We start from the raw sequence: 13,109 nt of genomic DNA on the forward strand, positions 1-13,109 counted from the left end.
CTTTTCTTGTCGTCGATCGGTCGATCTTAGAGCTCCAGCCTCAGGGTGGGTCGATCTTGGATTTTGGATCTTGGATCTTGGATTTTTTTTTATCTTTTGCTTCTGTGCTGCCAGCGGCTTTAAGTACCCGCCGACCGAGACATGTCCCGAACGGAAAGGAGGGGGCACGAGTTCCAAGACGCTATGAATGGAAAGGGCGTCATCATTTCTTCGGGTGAAATGACCGGGGGTGGAAAATGCGTCGCACGCCCGGTCGCCCGTCACCATAAATGCCCTGGCAACGGGCACCGTGGAGAGGGCCCACCGGGCAGCCGCAGAGCAACCCGGCGTGCCCGTCCTGTCTTGTTCTCCTGCCACAGCAGCGCGGCAGACGGAACGCTTTGATCCTTACGACATTATCCCGAGACGAGCCGGATGGCACGGGACGGGACCCGTGCAATTAATGACCCCACGCGTCTCTGCCAGAATATGGCAGGAACGCTGAACGCTGAACGTGCAATTAATCACCCCACGCATGCTCATTAAATGCGGCCTCGGGCCTTTGACCGGTTGACACCTCGACGGTGGGTCCCTCGGGGGCCTTCCTGGGTCGTCAGAGTACCGAGTGCTCGGGGGTACTGTTTACATCCCCGAGCACTCTCTCCCGAGAATGCCTTTCCTTGTCCCCGGGGAGCCGAGTGCTCGGGGGTACTGTTTACCTCCCCGAGCACTCTTGCACGGACCTTCGGGGAACCGAGTGCTCGGGGGCTGCCACATGCAGCCCCGAGCACTCTCTCCCGAGCACTCTTACACGGACCCTCGGGGAACCGAGTGCTCGGGGGCTGCCACGTGCAGCCCCGAGCACTCTCTCCCGGAACTTAGCTCTTCTGAACGTCGGGGGACTAGGGTGCTCGGGGGTGACCGTACACCTTCCCGAGCACTTTCTTTCCGGTACTAGACTCCGTGGATCATCGGGGAACTGGGGGACTCGGGGGGGCCCCGACCGTGGCCCCGAGCACCTTCTCCCGGGACTTGGCCTTTTCTCATCCTACAGGAGAGACCTCGCGGGATGGCGCCATGTGGCGGGTGGCTGGCCTGGCCTCGGGATTCGGGGACCCCCGGTTCCTGATACACCGACAATGTTATTTATCAGATTTTCTTTTAGGGTTGGACCACCAATGAGCCCAGCTTAAGTACTGGTTCCCTTTAGTTCCCCGCTTCATTTATCTCCCTGCTCTAATTGGATACTATATTTGGAAGTAGTTGATGAATGGGGAATTGTTTAGTTGAACTTATGCAGCTCCTATTTTGTAACTGGGGCTACATGACTTATCAATAGGTGGCAGAATGGCCAACCGTCCGTCGGCTGCGTGCATGCTCGCGAGTAGTGCATGCATGCGCTGCCTGTTGTGTTATGCAGTGACGCTAACTTGGAGTAGGTAGTGTAAGTGAAAATGTACATGAACTTGTTGAGGTAGCGGCCTAAAAGTAGCATTTGTATCTTATCTGCCACAACTGCAATAGCGGGTGATGATGACGAATGATGGACTGATGGAGGATGGTTCTTGTTCTCTCTTCATGTATGTATGTATGGTTGAACTTCAATATAATCCTATGTCATCGATTTACTTTTATCGTCGATCGAATTGACTTATCTGGGTCGTCAATTTCCATTTAACTGCTCCCCATCCCTCCGGATCTTTCCCGATCTGCCCTCCTCCTGCACCTCTTCCTTGATCCCCCGCTGTTGCCTCGCTCATCCTCCTCTTGGCGCCCTTCTGCCTCTCCTACGTCCCTCGCACGCTGGCCTCCTATGCCTCTACCATCGTCGCCTCGTGTGTGGTGGATCAAATCGACAAACCACCGTGCGCCATGTTCTGGACAGGCTCGGTTGAGTGCAATGGCGGACAGTGCCAGGTTGCCTGGGTCTCGGCCAAGGCCAAAGGCAGGTTGGGGCTAAAAGACTTGCGCATCTAGAACAAGAGCCTCCTGATGGAATCTCTCCACAAACTCATGATCGGCGTCGACGCGATGGATCCGCCAGTGGTACTTTGCCTGAACCATCTCCTAAGGACACTGATTCTTGTAACACCTTCCTTAGATTACCCCTGAACACCGGCAACTCACCACGGTGTGTGTCCGCGACGGAGTCAGCACTGCCTTCTGGTTGGATGACTGGATCAGCTCATTGGGTCCCCTCCGTGATTCTTTTCCGACCCTCTTCTCCCATTGCACGCGGCCAAATATCTCTGTGCCGTGTGCCATCGATGGTGACAGCCTGAACTGAGTGCAGCGTATGTCGAGCTGGATGCCCTCAGCCACGCCCTTCCATCTAACCTACTCGGGGACGGCCATGATGTTTGCGTGCTACGAGGATCGCTTGCTGAGTTCAAGACTGGGTTTGCCTATGATATGCTCTTGGGTCCTCGCAAGGACCTTCCTCTAGCAGCGCACAACTAGGAATACTTTGCGCCCAAGAAGGTTCAGAGGTCTTCTTCTAGGTCATGCGACATGAGGAGACACGGACTCGAGCTTTCCTCCACCACATCAACTGCCCGCCGAGCCCGGAGTGTGCCGGAGACTCTTGACCATTTGTTCTGCTCTTTCCCCTCTTTGGATGTCTTCTGGCACACGGCTGTCCTGACGATCCGTTCCTGCGACAACATCAGCGGCCTGATCTCAGACTTCATTTGCTCTTCCACTCTTGCTTCGCATCATCTGGAAACTGTATGGTGTTCGACCATGTCCATCTATATGATACGGCCACTGTTCGGCTTTTGATTAGTCATCTGAACCAGTGGGCATGTCGCGCCAATAGCACTGATAGCTAGAACCATAGTGCGCCTTACCGCCCGAATAACCCGTGGTCCTGTTGTTATTGTGATGTAATAAGCAGTAAGTTGTGGCGATCAACTACTTGAACCTTTCAGCGCATATGAAATAGAGACACATATATATAAGCTAAGTGACGGTTAAAATACATATTGTTACATTATATGGTTCAGTTATAGCTAATACATAACAAGGTCCAATTACGTCGGTACATAAGCTTATTACATAGCAGACGCACTGGTATTATTACATGGATGATAACCGTCTAGCTTCTCAGAAACAGACTTCTTTTTAGCAGCAAGTTCAGTAGCAGCCATCTAGTCCCAGATTCCAATCAAAAGTGTGACACCTAGGCCATCTATCTCCCGAGTCTTCAAGTGGCGTGCTGCTTGTTAGAAACTGAAATGATCCAAGCCGACAACCGTCCGATAGTTGCTCGACAGGCAACTTCCCGACGGTTGTTCTTGCCAGTTGGGCAACAGACGCCCCTTTCACCATGTATAAATTGCACAATCTATCAATGAGAAAACAGAGTTCGAATCCATTTGTTCATCTCTTTTCATAACATTGCAATTGATCTAAAAAACATAATCATGCACGCTCTAAGGAGTTCGGCCATCCAGAGATCATGGTAAGCCATGGATTACGATGACTTACCTTCTCTGCCCATGTCCCTGGAGACCGCCTTGCTTTTTGTCCTGCCGTTGTCGGTGTCCACTCAGCCATTGCCTTCATTTGGGTCACCACCACCATGCCCCTGGGTTCCGCCATGGCCAAGGACATCAGCCCTACCATGGCCACCGCCGTGTGTCAGGGCGTGGCCGCAACGATGGTGGCCCCTCCACCACTGCGACTTCGGCAGCCCCAACATTGCCAATGGATGCTCCTTAGGGCACATTCGACTCCCCGGCAGGCTCACTCGAGTACACCCCAGCGACACCTCCGGACGGTGACGACGTGGCGGCCTCCCTCCCTTCTCTGACGTCGGCCACGTCTCCTCCGTGCCGGACCCTCCTGCGCGATAAGGTCAGCCTTGACCTCTACGACCCTGCCAGCGAGGCGCGCTTCAGCCTCGGTGCCGGCCCACGCCTCCCCACCGGTGATGTAGGACAAAAATTGACGACTAGAAGGGGATGAATAGGTGTCTCACCAACTTTCTTTGGATGACCTTCTCCTATTTGATCACCCAACGCACCTCAAAAACAAAGCAGAAGCAAAAACAAAGACAATATCGCTCCACTTATGTGAGGATGAACACTAGGTTCCATTAGGGGCCAAATCAAGTGTCATAGCGATCAAAAGCAAGGAACTTGACAAAAAGCCATTCAAGCAGGAAGGGAACCGAGCATCGAGTGAAGAAATTCTCCAAGTTGATGATTTAGAGGCAAGAGAATTCAAGACTTAATGGTATACATTTGTATGTGAATTTTATGCCTTAGCAACCAGAAGAACGACTTTGACACGATCCAAAACTGCAGCAATCACACAAGACCGAAGAACACAAAGAAAGATGAAAACTTGCAACCAAAAGCAAGGGAACCTATAGAAGGATATTAGAAGGAGATGAATGCAAGCAATTGGGAAGATATATTCTTCATTAAGCTCAGAGGAACACCCTCTTTTGGCACATTACAAGAAGTTTTTCTCTCAAAAGCTCTCACTTAGTACATAGGCTAAGCACTCCTATCTCAAAACCCATCTACTAGGCTCTCAAACAAATGGCTCAAGTGTTTCCACTAGCCATACCCCTCTATTTATAGGCCTAGGAAGCTTGCTTAACCCTTAAACAATTATATCCCTAAAATGCCCCTCACTTCTAGTGCACTCCTACCTACCACCGGGGTACCTGGGTCCATCTTTTTCTTTGTCTGTTGGATGATCGTGACGCCTTCATGACTTCGCTTCGCCTCGACACAAGCTTCGCGATGATGCCACATGCACTCCAAGCTCCTATGGTTTTGTGGCCAAACCGAGAAACCACCTTGCACTCTTCTCAAAGCGTGACTCACGCCACATGCTCACACCTTGAGCAAGCCTTCCGATGTCGATGCGTGTCCTCCATCTCCTGATCCATCGGGCCGCCCTGTCAATTGCACCGGTATCCCTTTCGCTTGACTTTGTCACCATGCCATCTTCTTCAACTTTCACGTGCTTCACTTGCTCTCCCTCGTGCACAGCTAGGATCATCCTCGACTCCGCCCGGCCTCCTTGATCATCCGGCACCAAGCTCCCCGCTTGGCCCTGATCATCCCGCCGTCGGCCGCCAAGTTGCATCCATCATCTGCACAACATGAGACAAGCAAACATGTATCTCCAACATCATCCAAACACCATTAGCAGTTAGTCCAAACCAAAAACTCTGCAGAAATCCATATCTCAACAAAAATGTGAACAACGGATGATCCAGCGCTCATACCAGTACAAGCGCAGGACCATCCAATGTATACAAATCCTCTGGGCTCTGGATTCCTTCTGGAAAAAGCTCTAGCGTTCATCTGGGGAATACACCGGATCATTCGGCGTGTAGAACTCCATCAGGCCAGTAGACTTGCAACCTTTTTGCAAGAAATGCTCCGGTACACACGTCGGACCATCCGGGGTGCAGAACACCGATAGACACCATTTGCAACCTCTCTGCAAAAATTAGTCCGGTGTGTAGAACCTCCATCGCCGGATCATCCGGTGTGCACTTCAAATTTCACCTCTGGATCAGAAAAGCTCCAGTGTGCAACCCTTCTGAACGCCGGACCATCCGGCAAGTTCCTTTTTCTTAGCGCCGGATCATCCGTTGAGTGCAATTTTTCCTGCACTTAGAGACAACAGCTTCCAACTCCATTTTTGGGTTAGTAACAAACATAGACATGCTTATACAATCCAAAAATTATCAAACCAAATCAACACCATGTCAATCACTCATCACATATCAACCAAGACACATTTCAACTTGGTTTCTCAATCTCCCCCTTGATGAGTGCATTGACAACCCTCAAAGCACAAAGTTTTGGAATTGAAGAAAGCAAAAGAAACTCATCCAAGTGACCAAAAACTCAAAAAAGAGCAAAACATGTCACTTCGCATAAGAAGATTGCAAAAGCTCTAAGAAAGCAATAAGAGCTCAAATGATGCAAAAGATGCTCCCCCTTTGCTCCCCCTTGATGAATGCACAAATTCATTAGCAAGTTTGTCTTTAATTATGCAAGATTCTTTGTGGATTCACATTTTCTCCCCCTTTGTGACTTGCTTTCATCTTTTCTCCCCCTTTGGCAATGCAAACATCAAGGTGAAAATACCATGCAATGCATGAACATGCAAACATAATGAGCTTTCATAAGTATATCACAAAGTATTTGCAAAAACTAGAAGCATCAAAGTGCTATGGAGAGTAGAGGATGGAGCTCACGATCACATAAAGGCTCAAAAAGAGACAGTAAAGCTACACAAGCTAAACCGGTAGAATTGATGGCACATTTAGGTTCAATTTTCCGAAACATGTTAAAAGTGATCACCACATAAGCATCCACTCGAGCTAAGGAAATACAAGCATTAAGAACTAGCCAACTCCAATCTCAAACTAGGCAAACAAGTATTCATGAAAGTAGGATTTGCAAACGCTCACATATGAAACCAAGACTTAGTTAGATCAAGTGATTAAAACAAGATTGATCATTTAAGCACATTTTTCATTTTTATCCTCAAGTTGCCTCTTATCCAAGCGAAGTGTTGCACGATTGGGTACGACAAACACCTCGAGACTTCAAGACAACCGTATTGGATTACATTTTAGCGTAAGAAACTTGATTACTCAAGAGTTTAAAATTTTCACAATTTATCAAGTTTTTCACAAGATCAAGTCAAGTAGTGTCTTTGCGACACAAGGAACACATGTTCCCCCAAGGTTCTATCATGAGTTAAATATTTGACAAAGATAGAGAACATAGCACAATGTTCTTCAATCCACAATCTTGTATCAAGAAGCCTAGAACAAGATATTCATTAAACTAGCCTTAATATAAGCATTGACTAAGCCAAAGAAATGATAAACATGGTGATCAAGAATGTAGCATTACTTAGTTTACATGATTCATAAAATTGCCAATTTCATCTTTAGAAAAGTTAGCTTGCTTGAAATGTATTATGTCAAAGCATCAAGAAGAGTCTAAGATTAAAAGCTTTCTCCGCACAACTACTCAACTTAGTCCAAATTCAAGACTAGCAAATAAAAATGTTAAATACATACACGTCAAAGCTCAACTACAATGATTATCTTACAAGATGAGATGCAATGCAAATGCAACAAATGTAAGATAAAGTATGTACAAGAATATCTCCCCCTCACACAATGCAATAGGGATTGCACACACCAAGCTCTCCCCTCAGAAAGGTGAACCTTGAAGCATCTAGGGGCTTGGTGAAGATACCGGCAAGCTGGTTTTAAGTGTCTATGTATTTCAACTCAATGTCTTTCTTCTCATCCTGATCTCTTAGGAAGTAGAATCTCACATCTATGTATTTGGTTCTGGAGTGTTGAACTGGGTTGTTGACTAAGCTTATGGCACTTGTGTTGTCACACAAAAGTGGCACACTCTTGAACTCAAACCCAAAATCTCTCAAAATAGCAACCATCCACAAAATCTGATAACAACAACTAGCGGCAGCAACATATTCAGCTTCAGTAGTTGACTGCGCAATACTGGACTATTTGTGAGAAGACAACCAAACAAGAGAAGAACCCAATAAATGACAGGTACCCGAGGTACTCTTCCTGTCAATTCTACAACCAGCAAAATCCGCATCCGAAAAACCTTGAAGAGAAAGCAAGGAAGATACAGAGAACCAAAGCCCATACTCAAGGGTGTGCTTGAGGTATCTTAAGATTCTCTTCACCGCTTGGCGATGAGAGGTCCTCAAAGATTCTTGGAAGCGGGCACAAAGGCAGACAACGAAGTGGATGTCGGGTCTTCTCACTGTTAGGTACAGGAGGGAGCCAATCATACTCTTGTACTCCTGTTGATCCACCGCCTCGCCATCTTCATCCGGATCGAGGGCAGTCGAGGTATCCATCAATATCGCCAATGGCTTCACGTCGCTCATATCGAACTTCTTCACCAAATTCTTGGTGTACTTCGTCTGGTGGACGAATGTACCTTACTTGCATTGCTTGATTTGCAGTCCAAGGAAGAATTTGAGTTCACCCATCATTGACATCTCAAATTTTCTGCTCATAGTTTTTGCAAACTTGACAACAAGTGCATGAGAAGAGCCACAAAAATGATATCATCCATGTAAATCTGAACAAGTAGGGAATTATTGCCATGCTTGAGAATGAACAATATTTTATCTATCGACCCCATCACATACCTATGCTCTAGCAAGAAAGACTTAAGCCTATCATATCAAGCCCTATGTGCTTGCTTAAGCCTATACAAAGCCTTCTAAAGCTTGTATACTTGACTTGGGTATTTGGGATGTTCAAAACCGAGGGGTTGCCTAACATAGACCTCTTCTTCTATGAAACCATTTAGGAAAGCACTCGCGACATCCATTTGATACAATTTGAAATCCTTGGATGCCAAAAATGCAAGGAGAATCATAATGGCTTCTAGTCTTGCTACGGGTGCAAAGGTCTCTCCAAAGTCTATCACCTTAATTTGAGTGAAACCTTGGGCCACTAGTCTAGCCTTGTTTCTCACAACTGACCCATCCTCCCCCCGTTTGTTTTTAAACACCATTTTGTGCCTATGGTGTGAATGTGTGGAGGTAATTCTACAAGGACCCAAACTTGGTTTCTCTCAAAATTTTCTAACTTTTCATGCACAACATTGACCCAGTTAGAATCAAAAAGTGCATGTCCAACATCACGGGGCTCAAAAGAAAGCAACAAAAGCAAAATTAGTAAAATGAGCATGATGAGCAGTTTTGAAACGAGTTACCCTCTCACTGAGATCACCAATCATTTGGTGTGGAGGGTGACTCCGCTGAATGTGCTTGGAGGCCTCACGCCATGAGATGATCTCCCCCTAAAAAGTAGTTGGTGCAAGCTCGAAGGTAGCCAAAGTAGAAGTAGAGGCTGCAGGTCCTTACGCCAGTTTCGAAGAGGCATGAACTAGCTCGGGAGCAAGTGTCGTAGCTGGAAGTAGCAGATCATCCTCATCGTCACCAAAAGCTGGAAGGTCACCATCTGTATAGATGCTCTCGCTCATCTCCTGATCACCTACAGACTCAAAGATAGGACTAGCACATGGGGTTAATTTATCAAAGGTCACATCACATGTCTCCATTATGGTGTTAATGTCAAGATTAAAGACCTTGTAAGTCAATGGTTAGGCTGAGGGAGGAAGTCTGTGACTCCCTCAATGCTAGTAGCGGTGAGGCTCGATGGAGGCAGGGCCGCCCGGACCTGCACGGTAAAGGCCGGAGGCGTGGTCGACGTCGAGGCTGAGGGAGGAAGTCTGCAACCACCTTAGCGCTAGCAGTGGAGAGGCTCGACAGAGGCAGGGCCTCCTGGAGCCGCGCGGCGATGGCTGGAGGCATAGCCGACGGTGAGGCTAAGGGAGGCAGTTCGTGACCCCCTCAGCAGAAGACGCGATGAGGCTCGATGGAGGCAGGGATGCCTGGAGCCACGTGATGATGGCCAGAGGCGTAGTCGACAGTGAGGCTAAGGGAGACAGTTCATGACCCCCCCCCCCAGTGGAAGACGCGGCGAGGCTCGACGGAGGCAGGGCCACCCGGAGTCCCGTTGCGGAGGTCGAAGGCGTAGTCGACAGTGAGACTGAGGGAGACAGTTCATGACCCCTCCCCCCCAGCGAAAGACGCGGCGAGGCTTGACGGAGGCAGGGCCGTCCGGAGTGCCACGCGGCAATGGCCGGAGGTGTAGTCGATGGCAAGGCTGAGGGAGAAAGTCTGCGACTCCCTCAATCGAAGACGTGGTGTAGGATCGAATATGCGCAAAATACCCAATCAAGGGAGTGAATGATTGCGGAAACAAAATTCAAAGATTAACTCACCCAAATCAAAAATCAATTTAAACTCGGTATTCCACTCAAAATAGATTGTACATAGTCTAGTTAAAACAAAAGTGGAGAAAGATCCGACAGTCCGATTGCTCTCAAATTTGGTCAACAGAAAGTAGATTCAAATACAAAACTAAACCAATAAGAATTGAGTCAATCAGATATGTGGATAAAAATTATTCCTAGTCAAAGCAGACTGTACCTACCAGAATCGAGTAGATCAAAACCTAGTCCAGTTGACCATAAACCTACTTGAGATCAAACTAAATCCACTCAAAAATTTCTCAGATCAAACACTAGATATTCTAGCAAGGTTTTGGACTGATTAAACCAAGATGATACTCGATAAATACGAAATCAATCTAAAACCAAAATCATGCACGCAGAATATAAAACACAGAGAAAATACTGAATCAGCAACTCATCAACTTACGAAACTTGATTCTTTATTACATATATGAGCTTACAAGATACCTCTTCAAAGCATCCAATAAGGATTTCCACAAAATCCTAAAACCAAGACAGAACTCATCTCTAGATCAAAAGTCTAAATCTGATCTCGTTCTTGGCACTCACCACGCCCTGATCGAGACCCTCTCAATATATAGCCTCCCAAACCGACCTTGGTTTGGAAACAACCTGGTCGTATCCTACCCTAACACGAACCATACCAAAACTCATCCACCCATAACCGAATCCAACTTGTGCTCAAGTCCGACTCCGACTAGAACTCGATTCCTTATGGGAATGGACTCTTCAACCAATCAAACCGTAATCCGACCTCGCCATGTATTCAAACAACTCCATCATTCGAACACATCATCTGGTTGCCCACGACCTCACATGCTTGCACTTCCCGCAATGCACCTAGTCACACACCTGCAACCTTGTCTTCACGTATACCGTTCTCTAGCTCGAATGTCCCGCATGACATCCTCGATCACCACGAACCTCATTTCCTCCTGAACCTAGTCATCAAATCTCAGTTCCTCCCTGAACTTAGTTCGTCGCTCTGTCATCGACCACGTTCGCCTTCGAGCAACACCTGCACATGAATCAAACAACAATCGAGTACGAGCACAAGTCCTTCCCGACTTGACTCAAGATTAGTTCACACAACACCACGCAAACTCCAAGCAAAACCAATACGCTAACATAAGCATACCCAAGTATTGATAGCGCATCAAACCAACTATGCTATCGAAGCATATCTTTGCAACTCATGAACATCAACCTATGTCATTACTTTACAAACGACTTTCAGCAATGGGTCAATAAAGCGCATGAACTGCGCGCTATTTTGGAACTTGATTTTCCATATGGGCTCCTTTCATATACTATATTTTTTCACATTTCCTAGGCTTTAGGCAACTGAAATCATGCCTCTTTATAGTCGCCGGTCGCCAGTGAGCTTTCAATTGCGATTTAGGGTTTAGCGAGGGGATTTTTTTATCTTTCTCGGGCTTAGAGAGATGCCTAGGGAGGAAGACCGACCCGACGGTGGTGGTACACTAGGTGGAAGGATGGCTAGGTGGTGGGGACACCACCAGCTAGGAGTCAGAGTGAGGGCAAGCAAAGATGGACGGGTTAGCACGGTGGGGCTCGACGCGATGCAGAAGGGAGAGAGCATGTGTTGGCTGTGTTGGCTGAAGGAAGAAGAAGGTGTTCTGTCGGATCGAGATGGGGCGTACAACGTGCGTCAATTGTAAAGAAAGCTTATTTCAGTGATTGAAAGCTAGCGTCTCCTAGATTTGTTTGATACCCCTATTTCGAATCAGTTTTTCCCCTGTAGTTTGCTACTGCCATATGTGGATTATACAACTGTTAGTGTATGTTGCTCTTGTTCTACAATCACAAAAGTGTTCCTTTTCTTGCAAATTCTCTGACAGCAAAGTGTGTAAATCGATAGTCAGCAACCATTTTTAGCCTAATTCCTATATATTTTCTATGTAATGTAGTTATCTTGAATGGGTTTTCAAATAGCTTGAGGAAGACCCTTCGATTCTGATTTCAACTCATATTACCATGGGGGCTAAAACTGCTGCACCGACTCTAGCAATAAGGGATATATAGGGATTCAACATGCACTCACATTTGTCATCAAAGAACATGTGAAAATGTTTTATTGTCCTGTAAATGTATGTACTACCCTCTGTTGGTCAGTTCTTTATCAATATGTCCATGATGTGTCAAAATGAAATTTTCTTTGGTCCATATAGGCCCACCAATTCAAGAACGATTGGGTTATTATGTGTGATTTTCATGTTTTTTCTAGAAGGATTGTTATATTATGCAAATCCTCTCACTTTACCGTATTCGAGTCCTAGCAGCGCCTGTCTGGGTTGACGCGGTGTGAGGCTTGCATGGAAGCGGTGCAGCAAGGGTAGGGGAGGGGATAGAGTAGCCACGCATGTGCGATGGGGCCTAACGGTGCTTGCGGGCATGGCTTCAAGCCAGCGGGCGGGACATGCAACATCGGTGGTCTCGGACATTGAAGCATCGACAACGTGGCCCATACACTACAACAAAGTCTACCTTACTGGAGATGATGACTTATGTGAGGCTAGAGGTGATCTAATTCACCCAATATTAATTTATCTGCTTTTGTTAATGTATTCGAGTTTTAATATATGAGTCATTACCTTCTGCAAAATCTAGGATTCAATATGTGGAGCTATTGTGAACATATATGCCTTTACTCTTTATGTGAACTACTGTTGAAATATTGTTGAAGCAGTTAAATTTTACCATCTGAAAGTGATCCAGATAGATTAAATGCAGATTTCTCCATAAATAATTTTACCATCTAAAGGTGATCTAGATAGATTAAATGAATAAATGCAGATTTCTCCATGAAGCTATTCCATAAGGCGTAACCCTAATGTTATGGCTTAAGTTGTACTGCTTGGTCAACAAATCTGATATCTACCTATATATTTGTTGCCTTCTACCTATTCGAATTTGTGTGGCTGGCTAATTGATCTCCTATGCAATTAATCTGATGACCTTAAAATATAAAGGCTGATTGCAATGCACATATGTAACTGAACAATTTCTTGCATCTGCTAGGCCTATTTTATTCCTGTCACATTGAGAGGGATTTAATTCTATGAAATTCATATATTAATTCAATCAGTAAGAGATGTATACCCTAAATCCTAAGAGTAAGAGGTATCATATTCATCTGGCTCGTTGAAACATGAGAACTGTTGCAATGCACGAGTATTATTCTCTATACTTAAATATGAAGCTACATACCTATTTTGTTTGCGTTCATCCAAAATATAT

This window comes from Phragmites australis, chromosome 22 (assembly GCF_958298935.1).
Source record: "Phragmites australis chromosome 22, lpPhrAust1.1, whole genome shotgun sequence".
Lineage (NCBI taxonomy): Eukaryota > Viridiplantae > Streptophyta > Magnoliopsida > Poales > Poaceae > Phragmites > Phragmites australis.